Source organism: Anomaloglossus baeobatrachus, chromosome 6, assembly GCF_048569485.1.
Source record: "Anomaloglossus baeobatrachus isolate aAnoBae1 chromosome 6, aAnoBae1.hap1, whole genome shotgun sequence".
Lineage (NCBI taxonomy): Eukaryota > Metazoa > Chordata > Amphibia > Anura > Aromobatidae > Anomaloglossus > Anomaloglossus baeobatrachus.
In genome coordinates this window covers 273,891,580-273,908,059 of record NC_134358.1, presented here as the reverse complement: position 1 = coordinate 273,908,059, position 16,480 = coordinate 273,891,580, and positions in this window count along the sequence as shown.

Genomic DNA, 16,480 nt, shown 5'->3' with positions numbered 1-16,480 from the left:
TCTGCACTTGAAATGTTTTGCCGTTTTACAGTACATCATATGGTAAAACGTATGGTTTTGTTTAAAAGTACAATTTATCCTGCAAAAAACAAGCTCTCATATGGCAAGATTGACTGAAAAGTACAAACGTTATGGCTCTTGGAAAAGAGGAGCAAAAAAAAGAAGTAAAACAGAAAATCGGCTCTGGGTGAACGGGTTAAGAACCTGTTTCAACATGTAATTGAAGAAACCATTTTGAAAGGATGTGCCAAATGATTCCACTCATTGCATCTGAATTGCATTTTAAGATTTATACATTTCCAGCTTCCAGTTTGACTGGCATCTGCAATGTCCGTTAACAAGGCTCTGGGATAGGCCTTGAAAGTAGCAGGAATCGATTTGCAATCTCCATGCTTTTTTCATGGTCAACTTTATGTGGCCTGTTCAAAAGTTGGAACTGCCAAAAATCTGTTCGTCTTTGCACCAGAAGGAAAAAAGACGAATCTAATTTATCCAAAGGGTTTCGAATAAGGAGATGCAGATAAAGTACTTCACATTACTTGGGTAGCCATTTACTTTATTTGTGTTGCATATCTGTGGTGTTGAATATATGATGTGATATGCTTCTATTACTCTACTTTATGATTTTTAATAATAAAATTTCTGTATATTTAATTTGTGACTTTTATGTGTCGAATAATTTAACACATTCTAAGTTTTTATAGCTAAGAACAGTTAATTACTATCCTGGGCAATGCAGGGTACTAAAGCTAGTTATATATAAGATTAGGTATATACAGAAATATATCATTTAATGATATATATATATATATATATATATATATATATATATATATATATATATTGTAACAGGGTTACTGGTCCTATAGTCAATGGGAGGTATGTGTCGCAGAGATGGTTATCCTCTGTAATGTAAGCCCGGGAGTAAGCTCCAGTACATGTAGTGCTGGGAGAATATTAGGAGAATATTATGGCCGGGTTTTACGAGCAGCCAGAGAGATGGGTGGGTCTGGCTGCTCACATACCTCCACTTCTTGGTCTGGTTGTGGATATAAAAGGAGACCAGGAGTCCCATAGGGTGTCTGTGTTTGGGGATTGCTGGACTCTAACAGAGAGGAGCTTTGTGTGAAAGTGGACTGTTTATGCCGAGTGGGCACGCCCGCAGTGACCCGGACTTATTGGGTTGTTTTTTTTGTTGTTTTATACCTTTGTGGCCGAAAAGCCTTGCTTTATGTTTCTGCTGAAGCAGGTTATGAGACTTTTAAAATAAACCTGCTGGACTTTTCTAATGAAACCGTTCCTGTCCTTACCTCAACACGCAGCCTTGTTACAATATATATATATATATATATATATATATATATATATATGTATGTTAAAAAATGAGATTGGATGGTTTTGTATTTCTATGTTTTCTTGATAGTATACTGCATACATATACGAACCAGGGCTTCATGCATGACTCCTTGGAGGAGGAGGAGATGCTAGTCAGTGGGGGTCACTTTACAAGGTTTTCATTGCTGAGATGATTTTGAACATTAATTTGTGACATTGTCATGGAAGCTCTTAGGCCAACTGTGGCATAAAGTAAATTGGCACCCACCATCCAACCCCCTTTCCAAATGACTAAAAAAAAATCAGTGGTCATGTGACTTTAATAGGGCATTATCAGATTTTTTGATGATACGCTGTTCAATTTACCTAACTGCTGAATGTAATCACAGGTTTCATTAGTCTTGAGGCTGGTGATGGCATCACATCTCATTCTGGCTGAATCCAGCTGGTGACAGCATGTGAGTATTATTGATTTTGCTATCTTTGGGGAATCAAAAAAGATGCAAAGATTTGGTTAAACCTTGCGCCACGGCCCCACTTGTAACTTCAAAGCAGCAAGGAGCTTCTGTCATGGAAACATAAATAGGTACATTATGATAAAGTATTTGACTGCAAAGGCCCATACATGATTGTTACACAGGCTGTCTTCTGTCTGTGTCCACCCTTGAATACAAGGTCCCAGGTAATACTACATTTAGCCCAGACAAACCTTTTTAATTATTCACTTCATAGTTCATGGTTTTGTAGAAAGACTTGTTCTGAAAGTGATGTATAACCCCAGCACTCAAATGAAATTTTTGAATGCAAGAACATTTTTTTTTATGCAAGTGAATTTATTATTTATTGACAAACTGCAAAGTGAACCTCAACAAGAGCAACACCACCGACTTTTCGACGTAGAGCCTTTCTCAAGGTAGTTGCATCATGTACAAGAACAGGGTCACGTGGGTCACAACGGACGACCGGAATGGACAAATAGAATTAAGGTTCTTCACATTTGCAGAATGTGCTCGCTTGCAGGGGAGTGGCCGTATCTCTATGAGAGGTGAGTGAACGCCTGCAGGGATGGCCCAAGGAAAGCAGCAGTGGCAGAGATCGTGACATGCCGCTGCTGCCGCGATCTCTGCCACTGCTGCTTTCCTAGGGCCATCCCTGCAGGCGTTCACTCACCTCTCATGGAGACACAGTCACTCCCCTGCAAGTGAGCACATTCTGCAAATGTGAAGATCCTTACTTCTATTTGTCCATTCCGGTCGTCCATTGTGACCCACGTGACCCTGGTCTTGTACATGATGCAACTACCTTGAGAAAGGCTCTACGCCAAAACATCGGTGGTGTTGCTCTTTTTGAGGTTCACTTTGCAGTTTGTAAAAAAATAATAAATTCACTTGCATAACAACATTTTTTCTTGCCTTCAAAAGTTTGAGTGCCCTTGAGTGCTAGGGTTATACATCACTATTTACGGTACTTTTTTACCCCTAAGCACCTAAAATAAGCAGTTGAGCCTGAAATTATTACCACAATTGTTTTGAAAGTGAGCAGAGAAAAAGTCCACCCTAAGCTTTTGCTGAGTTTTTGATGTTGCAGAATTTCTCCACTATTTCTGTACCTATTATGGAAAGAAGGATTTTTGTGTACTCACCGTAAAATCTCTTTCTCTGAGTCTACAATGGGGGACACAAGACCATGGGTATATGCTGCTGTGACTAGGAGGCTGACACTAAGTAGACATAAAAAAGTTAGCTCCTCCCTAGCAGTGTACACCCTGAGCCGGAGGCAGATCTATGCCAGTTTAGTGTACAAGCAGTAGTAGGAGAAACCTGAACAACCATAACTAATCAAGGTAATAACAAGAAACACACAGTATCGTATCTAAACCTATACTCTATATAAAAACATAAATAAGCCGGGGACAGAAGAACGTGTTTCCATAAAGAACCAGTAACATCCGGCAACTAAGAGCAACCCAATATCCAAACAGGGTGGGTGCTGTGTCCCCCAGTGAAGACTCAGAGAAAGAGATTTTACAGTGAGTACACAAAAATCCTTCTTTCTCTATCGCTTTCATTGGGGGACACAGGACCATGGGACGTCCAAAAGCAGTCCCTGGGTGGGTACAGGAGTAATCATACAGATTCAAGACATATCCAAAACTCTGTAAGAATGCTCGGTGCAAAAGTAAACCGGCTTATCATAGGTGTGCGACAGCCCCTTGCTGTGTCCTGAAAACCCTGGAACAGGTAAGAAAAGCTTGACTATGCGGCGGCTCTGTAGACTTGCTTGGCTGACGCCTGGCGTCTGATTGTCCTAGACGCCCCAATTGCACAGGTGGAAAGGTTTTTACACCCCTTGGAGAAAACCTGACTCTAATCCTGTAGGCCTCTGAAATGGTCGGCCTGATCCAATTCGCAGTGGTAGCCTTGGATGCCAGCATGCCCCTCCTGGGTCCAGGAAACAGGACGAATAGGCCGTCCAAGATGCAGAAGGGCGCGGATCTCGAAACGTAACTCCTCCGAGCTTGCACTAGATCCGGTGTAAGCCGAGACCACTCCAAGGATCGAATGGAGGCTGGACCGAAGGATGGAAGTACAGTCACCTCATTCAGATACTACTTCCGGTAGGAAAAAACCTGAGACGGGTGCCGAACAATCTCGTCTTGGTGAAAAAAACAAGAAAAAAGTGACCCGCATGAGAGGGCTGACAGAGCAGACCTTCCTCCGATTGAAGTGACTGTCCTCAACCAAGCCACCTTCCCGGATAGGCGTGAGAATGAGGATCGAACGGAGCTAATTGACGAGACCCTAGAGCCAGCTGGAGGACCCATGGTTCTAGCGGGGAACGATCTAGCGGTGCCAGATGGACGACTCCTGGGATGAATGTCCTTACTTGCGGCCGAGATGCAAGATTTTCTGTGGAAAAGAGAGATAGAGCCGACACCTGCCCTTTGAAGGTTGCTGGCGAGAGACCCGCCAGTAAGCCTGACTGTAGGAAGGCCAGTAACACTGGGAGTGACAATCCATTGTAGATGAGTTGATGAGTTGATGTTGACTAGAGATGAGCGAACCGGTCCCGGTTCGGCTCGAGGCGGTTCGCCGAACGGGGGGTCTGGCTCGAGTTCGGCTCGTCGAACGTTCGACGAACCGAACTCGAGCCCATAGGAAACAATGGCAGGCAATCACAAACACAGTAAAACACCTAGAAAACACCCTCAAAGGTGTCCAAAAGGTGACAAACAACTCACAACACAACACAAACACATGGGAAAGTGACAAGGACATGTACTCATGCGAAAACAAAACAGCTGGACAAGGAAAAAGAGGAGGACACACAGATATAGGCATGGCACGCCCTTCTAAAGTCATGTAAAACACCGAAAGGTGACTCCAAGCGGAGTCTCCCTTTTTTCCAAAAATTGGGCCCCACACACCCACCCCTTCAGTGGCAGCAGTTGTGCCCCAGTTGTACACTTCACAGCTAGATTTGCATCAAGCACATTCAAAAATACGCCATTCTTATCCGTCCCCAGGATGACACCGGGGTAGGTAGCAAAGTCTTTCCTGATCCCAGCTCTGTTCATCTTGGCTTCTTTTAAAAACACAGCAAGCAAGGGTTACTCCAAGCGGAGTCTCCCTTTTTTCCAAAAATTGGGCCCCACACACACCCACCCCTTCAGTGGCAGCACTTGGGCCCCAGTTGTACACTTCACAGCTAGATTTGCATCAAGCACATTCAAAAATACGCTATTCTTAACCGTCCCCAGGATGACACCGGGGTAGGTAGCAAAGTCTTTCCTGATCCCAGCTCTGTTCATCTTGGCTTCTTTTAAAAACACAGCAAGCAAGGGTTACTCCAAGCGGAGTCTCCCTTTTTTCCAAAAATTGGGCCACACAGACACCCACCCCATCAGTGGCAGCACTTGGGCCCTAGTTGCAAACAGGATGTTTTGATTTGCATCAAGCACATTCAAAAATACGCTATTCTTAGCCGTCCCCAGGATGACACCGGGGTAGGTAGCAAAGTCTTTGCTGACCCATGACTTGTTCATCTTGGCTTCTTTTAAAAACAATGTAAGCAAGGGTTACTCCAAGCGGAGTCTCCCTTTTTTCCAAAAATTGGGCCACACAGACACCCACCCCATCAGTGGCAGCACTTGGGCCCTAGTTGCAAACAGGATGTTTTGATTTGCATCAAGCACATTCAAAAATACGCTATTCTTAGCCGTCCACAGGATGACACCGGGGTAGGTAGCAAAGTCTTTCCTGATCCCAGCTCTGTTCATCTTGGCTTCTTTTAAAAACACAGCAAGCAAGGGTTACTCCAAGCGGAGTCTCCCTTTTTTCCAAAAATTGGGCCACACAGACACCCACCACATCAGTGGCAGCACTTGGGCCCTAGTTGCAAACAGGATGTTTTGATTTGCATCAAGCACATTCAAAAATACGCTATTCTTAGCCGTCCCCAGGATGACACCGGGGTAGGTAGCAAAGTCTTTGCTGACCCATGACTTGTTCATCTTGGCTTCTTTTAAAAACAATGTAAGCAAGGGTTACTCCAAGCGGAGTCTCCCTTTTTTCCAAAAATTGGGCCACACAGACACCCACCCCATCAGTGGCAGCACTTGGGCCCTAGTTGCAAACAGGATGTTTTGATTTGCATCAAGCACATTCAAAAATACGCTATTCTTAGCCGTCCACAGGATGACACCGGGGTAGGTAGCAAAGTCTTTCCTGATCCCAGCTCTGTTCATCTTGGCTTCTTTTAAAAACACAGCAAGCAAGGGTTACTCCAAGCGGAGTCTCCCTTTTTTCCAAAAATTGGGCCACACAGACACCCACCCCATCAGTGGCAGCACTTGGGCCCTAGTTGCAAACAGGATGTTTTGATTTGCATCAAGCACATTCAAAAATACGCTATTCTTAGCCGTCCCCAGGATGACACTGGGGTAGGTAGCAAAGTCTTTGCTGACCCATGACTTGTTCATCTTGGCTTCTTTTAAAAACAATGTAAGCAAGGGTTACTCCAAGCGGAGTCTCCCCTTTTTTCCAAAAATTGGGCCCCACACACACCCACCCATTCAGTGGCAGCAGTTGTGCCCCAGTTGTACACTTCACAGCTAGATTTGCATCAAGCACATTCAAAAATACGCCATTCTTATCCGTCCCCAGGATGACACCGGGGTAGGTAGCAAAGTCTTTCCTGATCCCAGCTCTGTTCATCTTGGCTTCTTTTAAAAACACAGCAAGCAAGGGTTACTCCAAGCGGAGTCTCCCTTTTTTCCAAAAATTGGGCCCCACACACACCCACCCCTTCAGTGGCAGCAGTTGTGCCCCAGTTGTACACTTCACAGCTAGATTTGCATCAAGCACATTCAAAAATACGCTATTCTTAACCGTCCCCAGGATGACACCGGGGTAGGTAGCTAAGTCTTTCCTGATCCCAGCTCTGTTCATCTTGGCTTCTTTTAAAAACACAGCAAGCAAGGGTTACTCCAAGCGGAGTCTCCCTTTTTTCCAAAAATTGGGCCACACAGACACCCACCCCATCAGTGGCAGCACTTGGGCCCTAGTTGCAAACAGGATGTTTTGATTTGCATCAAGCACATTCAAAAATACGCTATTCTTAGCCGTCCCCAGGATGACACCGGGGTAGGTAGCAAAGTCTTTGCTGACCCATGACTTGTTCATCTTGGCTTCTTTTAAAAACAATGTAAGCAAGGGTTACTCCAAGCGGAGTCTCCCTTTTTTCCAAAAATTGGGCCACACAGACACCCACCCCATCAGTGGCAGCACTTGGGCCCTAGTTGCAAACAGGATGTTTTGATTTGCATCAAGCACATTCAAAAATACGCTATTCTTAGCCGTCCACAGGATGACACCGGGGTAGGTAGCAAAGTCTTTCCTGATCCCAGCTCTGTTCATCTTGGCTTCTTTTAAAAACACAGCAAGCAAGGGTTACTCCAAGCGGAGTCTCCCTTTTTTCCAAAAATTGGGCCACACAGACACCCACCCCATCAGTGGCAGCACTTGGGCCCTAGTTGCAAACAGGATGTTTTGATTTGCATCAAGCACATTCAAAAATACGCTATTCTTAGCCGTCCCCAGGATGACACTGGGGTAGGTAGCAAAGTCTTTGCTGACCCATGACTTGTTCATCTTGGCTTCTTTTAAAAACAATGTAAGCAAGGGTTACTCCAAGCGGAGTCTCCCCTTTTTTCCAAAAATTGGGCCCCACACACACCCACCCATTCAGTGGCAGCAGTTGTGCCCCAGTTGTACACTTCACAGCTAGATTTGCATCAAGCACATTCAAAAATACGCCATTCTTATCCGTCCCCAGGATGACACCGGGGTAGGTAGCAAAGTCTTTCCTGATCCCAGCTCTGTTCATCTTGGCTTCTTTTAAAAACACAGCAAGCAAGGGTTACTCCAAGCGGAGTCTCCCTTTTTTCCAAAAATTGGGCCACACAGACACCCACCACATCAGTGGCAGCACTTGGGCCCTAGTTGCAAACAGGATGTTTTGATTTGCATCAAGCACATTCAAAAATACGCTATTCTTAGCCGTCCCCAGGATGACACCGGGGTAGGTAGCAAAGTCTTTGCTGACCCATGACTTGTTCATCTTGGCTTCTTTTAAAAACAATGTAAGCAAGGGTTACTCCAAGCGGAGTCTCCCTTTTTTCCAAAAATTGGGCCACACAGACACCCACCCCATCAGTGGCAGCACTTGGGCCCTAGTTGCAAACAGGATGTTTTGATTTGCATCAAGCACATTCAAAAATACGCTATTCTTAGCCGTCCACAGGATGACACCGGGGTAGGTAGCAAAGTCTTTCCTGATCCCAGCTCTGTTCATCTTGGCTTCTTTTAAAAACACAGCAAGCAAGGGTTACTCCAAGCGGAGTCTCCCTTTTTTCCAAAAATTGGGCCACACAGACACCCACCACATCAGTGGCAGCACTTGGGCCCTAGTTGCAAACAGGATGTTTTGATTTGCATCAAGCACATTCAAAAATACGCTATTCTTAGCCGTCCCCAGGATGACACCGGGGTAGGTAGCAAAGTCTTTGCTGACCCATGACTTGTTCATCTTGGCTTCTTTTAAAAACAATGTAAGCAAGGGTTACTCCAAGCGGAGTCTCCCTTTTTTCCAAAAATTGGGCCACACAGACACCCACCCCATCAGTGGCAGCACTTGGGCCCTAGTTGCAAACAGGATGTTTTGATTTGCATCAAGCACATTCAAAAATACGCTATTCTTAGCCGTCCACAGGATGACACCGGGGTAGGTAGCAAAGTCTTTCCTGATCCCAGCTCTGTTCATCTTGGCTTCTTTTAAAAACACAGCAAGCAAGGGTTACTCCAAGCGGAGTCTCCCTTTTTTCCAAAAATTGGGCCACACAGACACCCACCCCATCAGTGGCAGCACTTGGGCCCTAGTTGCAAACAGGATGTTTTGATTTGCATCAAGCACATTCAAAAATACGCTATTCTTAGCCGTCCCCAGGATGACACCGGGGTAGGTAGCAAAGTCTTTCCTGATCCCAGCTCTGTTCATCTTGGCTTCTTTTAAAAACACAGCAAGCAAGGGTTACTCCAAGCGGAGTCTCCCTTTTTTCCAAAAATTGGGCCACACAGACACCCACCCCATCAGTGGCAGCACTTGGGCCCTAGTTGCAAACAGGATGTTTTGATTTGCATCAAGCACATTCAAAAATACGCTATTCTTAGCCGTCCCCAGGATGACACCGGGGTAGGTAGCAAAGTCTTTGCTGACCCATGACTTGTTCATCTTGGCTTCTTTTAAAAACAATGTAAGCAAGGGTTACTCCAAGCGGAGTCTCCCTTTTTTCCAAAAATTGGGCCACACAGACACCCACCCCATCAGTGGCAGCACTTGGGCCCTAGTTGCAAACAGGATGTTTTGATTTGCATCAAGCACATTCAAAAATACGCTATTCTTAGCCGTCCACAGGATGACACCGGGGTAGGTAGCAAAGTCTTTCCTGATCCCAGCTCTGTTCATCTTGGCTTCTTTTAAAAACACAGCAAGCAAGGGTTACTCCAAGCGGAGTCTCCCTTTTTTCCAAAAATTGGGCCACACAGACACCCACCCCATCAGTGGCAGCACTTGGGCCCTAGTTGCAAACAGGATGTTTTGATTTGCATCAAGCACATTCCAAATCCACAAGCATTTACTCTCCCCAGGATGACACAGGGGTAGTAAATTCCTTCTGGATCCATGACTTGTTCATTTTGATGAACGTCAGTCTGTCCACATTGTCACTGGACAGACGCGTGCGCTTATCTGTCAGCACACACCCAGCAGCACTGAATACACGTTCAGAGACAACGCTGGCAGCTGGACACGACAAAATCTCCAAGGCGTAAGTTGCGAGCTCTGGCCATTTTTGTAGGTTTGAAGCCCAAAAGGAGCAAGGCTCCAGTTGCACAGTCATGGCATCGATGTTCATTTGGAGATACTCCTGTATCATCCTCTCCAGCCGTTGACTATGTGTCAGACTTGTTGTCTCTGGTGGCCTTGCAAAAGAGGGTCTAAAAAAATTATGAAAAGATTCCATAAAATTGCTGTTACCGGCACCAGAAAAGGTCCTACTGGTACGGGTAGACTGTTGAAGATGACGAGACCGTCCCATGTTTGTCAAGTTACAACTGGGAGATTCACTCCCTGCACCTGCACGGTTGTTTGGTGGAAAAGCCGAGCTAAGATCTAGTAACAGCTTCTGCTGATACTCCTGCATACGTGCGTCCCTTTCTATGGCTGGAATTATGTCACAAAATTTGGACTTGTACCGGGGATCTAATAGTGTGGCAATCCAGTAGTCATCATCACTTCTAATTTTGACAATACGACTGTCATGTTGGAGGTAGTGCAACAAAAAGGCACTCATGTGTCTTGCGCAGCCATGCGGACCAAGTCCATGCTGTGTTTGTGGCATAGAGGTGCTACCCGTTCTTTCTTCCTCTGACATCTGACCCCAACCTCTTTCAACTGAAATTTGACCAAGGTCTCCCTCATCCGCTGAGTCTTCCATGTCCATGGACAGTTCGTCCTCCATTTCTTCATGTTCTCCTGCACCTTGCTCAACATTTCGCCTGCTACTATGCGCCCTTGTCGATCCCTGTCCCCCATGGTCCCATGCCTGCTGCGTTGGTGATGATGAACGTCTGGACCTTCGTGATGTTGTTGTCCCTTGCGCATATGAATCCTCCTGTAGTTCCTCCCCTTCATGTTGTCCCACCCCCTGACTCCGAATAGTGTTTAGCGTGTGCTCCAGCATGTAAATGACTGGAATCGTCATGCTGATAATGGCATTGTCAGAGCTAAACATATTCGTCGCCATGTCGAAACTGTGCAGAAGGGTGCATAGGTCCTTGATCTGAGACCACTCCATCAGGGTGATCTGCCCCACCTCTGCATCTCGTTGGCCCAGGCTATACGTCATGACGTATTGCACCAGGGCTCTGCGGTGCTGCCACAGTCGCTGTAACATGTGGAGAGTTGAATTCCAGCATGTCGCCACATCGCATTTCAGGCGATGAACCGGCAGGCCGAAAGACTTCTGGAGCGATGCAAGTCGCTCTGCTGCGGCGCTTGAACGGCGGAAGTGAGCTGACAGTTTTCGTGCCCTGTTCAGAAGGCCATCTAGGCCGGGATAGTGTGTTAAAAATTGCTGCACGACAAGGTTCAACACGTGAGCCATACAAGGTACGTGTGTCACCTTGCCCAGGCGAAGTGCCGCACCCAGGTTTGCAGCATTGTCGCACACGGCCTTACCAGGCTGCAGTTTGAGTGGAGACAACCATTTATTAAACTCGGACCGCAAAGCTGACCACAACTCCTCAGCTGTGTGACTCTTATTACCAAGACATGTCAAGCTAAAGACCGCCTGATGCCGTTGCGCTCTGCTGCCAGCATAGTAATGAGGGGTGCGTGATTCCTTCTGCGCAGTGAGAACGCTGGTGGCCTGACCAGGCAGGCTTGGGGCGGAGGTGGAGGACCCAGATGAGGTGGAGGATGCAGAAGCAGTGGCGGAACTTGGACAGACAGAGGATTGACACACAAGTCGTGGGGACGGCAAGACTTGTGCAGCAGACCCTTCACCATCTATCACCATAGTTACCCAGTGCCCAGTCAGCGACATGTAACGTCCCTGTCCATGCTTACTGGTCCAAGTATCGGTGGTGAAATGCACCCGTTCACACACAGAGTTTCTCAAGGAAGCGGTGATGTTGTGTGCGACATGCTGGTGTAGCGCGGGCACACCTTTCTTAGAGAAGTAGTGGCGACTAGGCATCTGGTACTGGGGCACAGCGACAGACATAAGGTCTCTAAACTAAAATCCTGTGTGTCCACTAGGCGGAAAGGCAGCATTTCGGTAGCCAACAGCTTACAGAGGGATAGAGTCAACCTCTTAGCTTTGTCATGGGTCGGAGGAAGTGGCCTTTTATTTGACCACATCTGAGGGACAGAGATCTGGCTGCTGTGTGTAGACGGTGTTGAGTAGGGTGTCCCTTGAAAAATGCAGGTTTGTGAGGAAAGTGCAGGCGGAGACATGATGTTGCCTTCATCCAACGTTGGTGCTATCGATGTCTGAGAGAGCTGTACACACTCACTTGTTTCCCCTTCCAAACCAACTGACGACCTTACAAGCAAACTGCCTGTTGCGGTTACAGTGGTGGAAGTTTTGCGTGGAAAAACAGGTGTGGCAGCTGTCCCCACAGTCCTAGAAGATGAAGAGCGCGCGGATGCAGTGGAAGGGGCGGGCGGTGGATGGTTCGCTCCACTAGGCCGCATTGCAGCACGGTGAGCTTCCCACCGGGACTTATGATATTTAGTCATGTGACGATTCATGGAAGAAGTTGTCAAACTGCTGAGGTTTTGACCTCTACTAACAGAATCATGACAAATGTTACATATCACATGAGTTGGGCGATCTTTTTCGATGTGAAAAAAGGACCAGGCTAGGCAAGGCTTAGAGGCCATGCGACCTGTTGATCCACCCCGAATAATGCTCATAGGCAGAGTGGTGGCTGAGGATGCAGTTGTAGACGTGCTACCAGTGCTCCGACTCTGTCCAGGAAGGCGCAAGGTAACTTCGTCGTCGGTTGCATCCTCCTCCACCGCCTCTGTTGACCTCCTCGAGTGCCTGACTGGGGGTTGACAGTAGGTGGGATCTAGAACGTCATCATCAATTGTTGTGTTTGCACTCCCCTCCCCCTCAGACCGAGCCTCTTCTTGCCCTGACGGAATATTTAAGTTGTCATCCCAATCGGGTATCTGCGTCTCATCTTCATCAGTATGTTCCTCATTGTCTATAACCACAGGTGTTACAGTTTGTGACAAAGGGTCAACATTATGCTCAGAAACTTGGTCCTCACGGCCTGAATCTGAGTCACAAAGGTTCTGGGCATCACTGCAGACCATTTCCTGTTCTGTACTCACTGTAGCTTGGGAGCAGACCTCTGATTCCCAGGCTATAGTGTGACTGAACAGCTCTGCAGACTCAGCCATCTCAGTTCCACCATACTGTGCAGGGCTGATGGAGACTTCAGAGCTGGGAGAAAGCAAGTTTGATTGGGATGACAACTCAGAGGACTGGTGTTTTTTGGATGCGGTACTTGAAGTGGCAGAGAGGGCACTTGTTGGACCACTTGAGATCCATTCAAGCATTTTCCTTTTTTGCCCATCATCTACCTTTGTTCCTGTTGTTCGTGTCCGTAACAAAGGGAGCACATCGGATTGTCCACGGTAAGTAGTAGACATCTTACTTTTGCTGGTAGATGGTCTATCTTCAGCAGATGATAATGGAGCTTTGCCACCTTCCCCACGGACAAAACCTTTTTTGCCTTTTCCACCACGCCTCTTCCCCTTTCCACCAGCATCTGTCATTTTGCCACTCATGTTGATTGCGACAAGATTGTGGACTGAAAATGTGGTAGTAAAAATTGAGAGGTGGTGAAGATTGCAGTGGTGGTCTAGCTTTATTAACAGCAGAATAATAAAGAATAAATATCCCTGACAATGCAACTTAGTTATAATTAGTTGGAGTGTGCAACGCAGGCAGACGTGCTGCAAATGTCTTTGCACTAGTGGGACTATAGCAAAGTCCAATAGCCACGTATAGGATGCCACTAGGTACACTGAGTGTTTGCTAGTATAATGGCTTGGTTAGAATGAGTTGTAGTGTGCAACGCAGGCAGACGCGCTCTGCAAATGTCTTTGCACTAGTGGGACTATAGCAAAGTCCAATAGCCACGTATAGGATGCCACTAGGTACACTGAGTGTTTGCTAGTATAATGGCTTGGTTAGAATGAGTTGTAGTGTGCAACGCAGGCAGACGCGCTCTGCAAATGTCTTTGCACTAGTGGGACTATAGCAAAGTCCAATAGCCACGTATAGGATGCCACTAGGTACACTGAGTGTTTGCTAGTATAATGGCTTGGTTAGAATGAGTTGTAGTGTGCAACGCAGGCAGACGCGCTCTGCAAATGTCTTTGCACTAGTGGGACTATAGCAAAGTCCAATAGCCACGTATAGGATGCCACTAGGTACACTGAGTGTTTGCTAGTATAATGGCTTGGTTAGAATGAGTTGTAGTGTGCAACGCAGGCAGACGCGCTCTGCAAATGTCTTTGCACTAGTGGGACTATAGCAAAGTCCAATAGCCACGTATAGGATGCCACTAGGTACACTGAGTGTTTGCTAGTATAATGGCTTGGTTAGAATGAGTTGTAGTGTGCAACGCAGGCAGACGCGCTCTGCAAATGTCTTTGCACTAGTGGGACTATAGCAAAGTCCAATAGCCACGTATAGGATGCCACTAGGTACACTGAGTGTTTGCTAGTATAATGGCTTGGTTAGAATGAGTTGTAGTGTGCAACGCAGGCAGACGCGCTCTGCAAATGTCTTTGCACTAGTGGGACTATAGCAAAGTCCAATAGCCACGTATAGGATGCCACTAGGTACACTGAGTGTTTGCTAGTATAATGGCTTGGTTAGAATGAGTTGTAGTGTGCAACGCAGGCAGACGCGCTCTGCAAATGTCTTTGCACTAGTGGGACTATAGCAAAGTCCAATAGCCACGTATAGGATGCCACTAGGTACACTGAGTGTTTGCTAGTATAATGGCTTGGTTAGAATGAGTTGTAGTGTGCAACGCAGGCAGACGCGCTCTGCAAATGTCTTTGCACTAGTGGGACTATAGCAAAGTCCAATAGCCACGTATAGGATGCCACTAGGTACACTGAGTGTTTGCTAGTATAATGGCTTGGTTAGAATGAGTTGTAGTGTGCAACGCAGGCAGACGCGCTCTGCAAATGTCTTTGCACTAGTGGGACTATAGCAAAGTCCAATAGCCACGTATAGGATGCCACTAGGTACACTGAGTGTTTGCTAGTATAATGGCTTGGTTAGAATGAGTTGTAGTGTGCAACGCAGGCAGACGCGCTCTGCAAATGTCTTTGCACTAGTGGGACTATAGCAAAGTCCAATAGCCACGTATAGGATGCCACTAGGTACACTGAGTGTTTGCTAGTATAATGGCTTGGTTAGAATGAGTTGTAGTGTGCAACGCAGGCAGACGCGCTCTGCAAATGTCTTTGCACTAGTGGGACTATAGCAAAGTCCAATAGCCACGTATAGGATGCCACTAGGTACACTGAGTGTTTGCTAGTATAATGGCTTGGTTAGAATGAGTTGTAGTGTGCAACGCAGGCAGACGCGCTCTGCAAATGTCTTTGCACTAGTGGGACTATAGCAAAGTCCAATAGCCACGTATAGGATGCCACTAGGTACACTGAGTGTTTGCTAGTATAATGGCTTGGTTAGAATGAGTTGTAGTGTGCAACGCAGGCAGACGCGCTCTGCAAATGTCTTTGCACTAGTGGGACTATAGCAAAGTCCAATAGCCACGTATAGGATGCCACTAGGTACACTGAGTGTTTGCTAGTATAATGGCTTGGTTAGAATGAGTTGTAGTGTGCAACGCAGGCAGACGCGCTCTGCAAATGTCTTTGCACTAGTGGGACTATAGCAAAGTCCAATAGCCACGTATAGGATGCCACTAGGTACACTGAGTGTTTGCTAGTATAATGGCTTGGTTAGAATGAGTTGTAGTGTGCAACGCAGGCAGACGCGCTCTGCAAATGTCTTTGCACTAGTGGGACTATAGCAAAGTCCAATAGCCACGTATAGGATGCCACTAGGTACACTGAGTGTTTGCTAGTATAATGGCTTGGTTAGAATGAGTTGTAGTGTGCAACGCAGGCAGACGCGCTCTGCAAATGTCTTTGCACTAGTGGGACTATAGCAAAGTCCAATAGCCACGTATAGGATGCCACTAGGTACACTGAGTGTTTGCTAGTATAATGGCTTGGTTAGAATGAGTTGTAGTGTGCAACGCAGGCAGACGCGCTCTGCAAATGTCTTTGCACTAGTGGGACTATAGCAAAGTCCAATAGCCACGTATAGGATGCCACTAGGTACACTGAGTGTTTGCTAGTATAATGGCTTGGTTAGAATGAGTTGTAGTGTGCAATGCAGGCAGACGCGCTCTGCAAATGTCTTTGCACTAGTGGGACTATAGCAAAGTCCAATAGCCACGTATAGGATGCCACTAGGTACACTGAGTGTTTGCTAGTATAATGGCTTAGTTATCAGTTGGAGTGTGCAGAGGACAAGAGGGTACAGTGGCAGGATTGTGGTGCTCTGGGTAGAGGAATGGAAGACTGCCTTTCTATTCCCTCCTAATGGTGAAATGCAGGTAGGAAATCCCTGACCTGGGCTACACAGACGCTGTTGCTGTTTGCAGGACCTGTCACCTATGGCTCTCTGACCCTGCCGGTTGGAGCCCTTAAAAGGACTGCTATAAAGTGCTCTCCCTAAGCTGTCTAACGCTGTGTATGCAGCGCATACAGCTGTATCGGCTATAGGACTCAGGAAGACGGAGCTGCGACAGTGATGTCTGACACCAAAGACGCAGAAGGCAGATAATGGCGTCCGTGAAGAAAATGTCCGGTTTTATAATGCAGGGACATGTGACATGCAGATCCTATCACACATGCCGTTGCTTCTCTGGCTCAAAGTCCACTTAGCTGTGTGTGTGTCTGGGATTGGCTGACA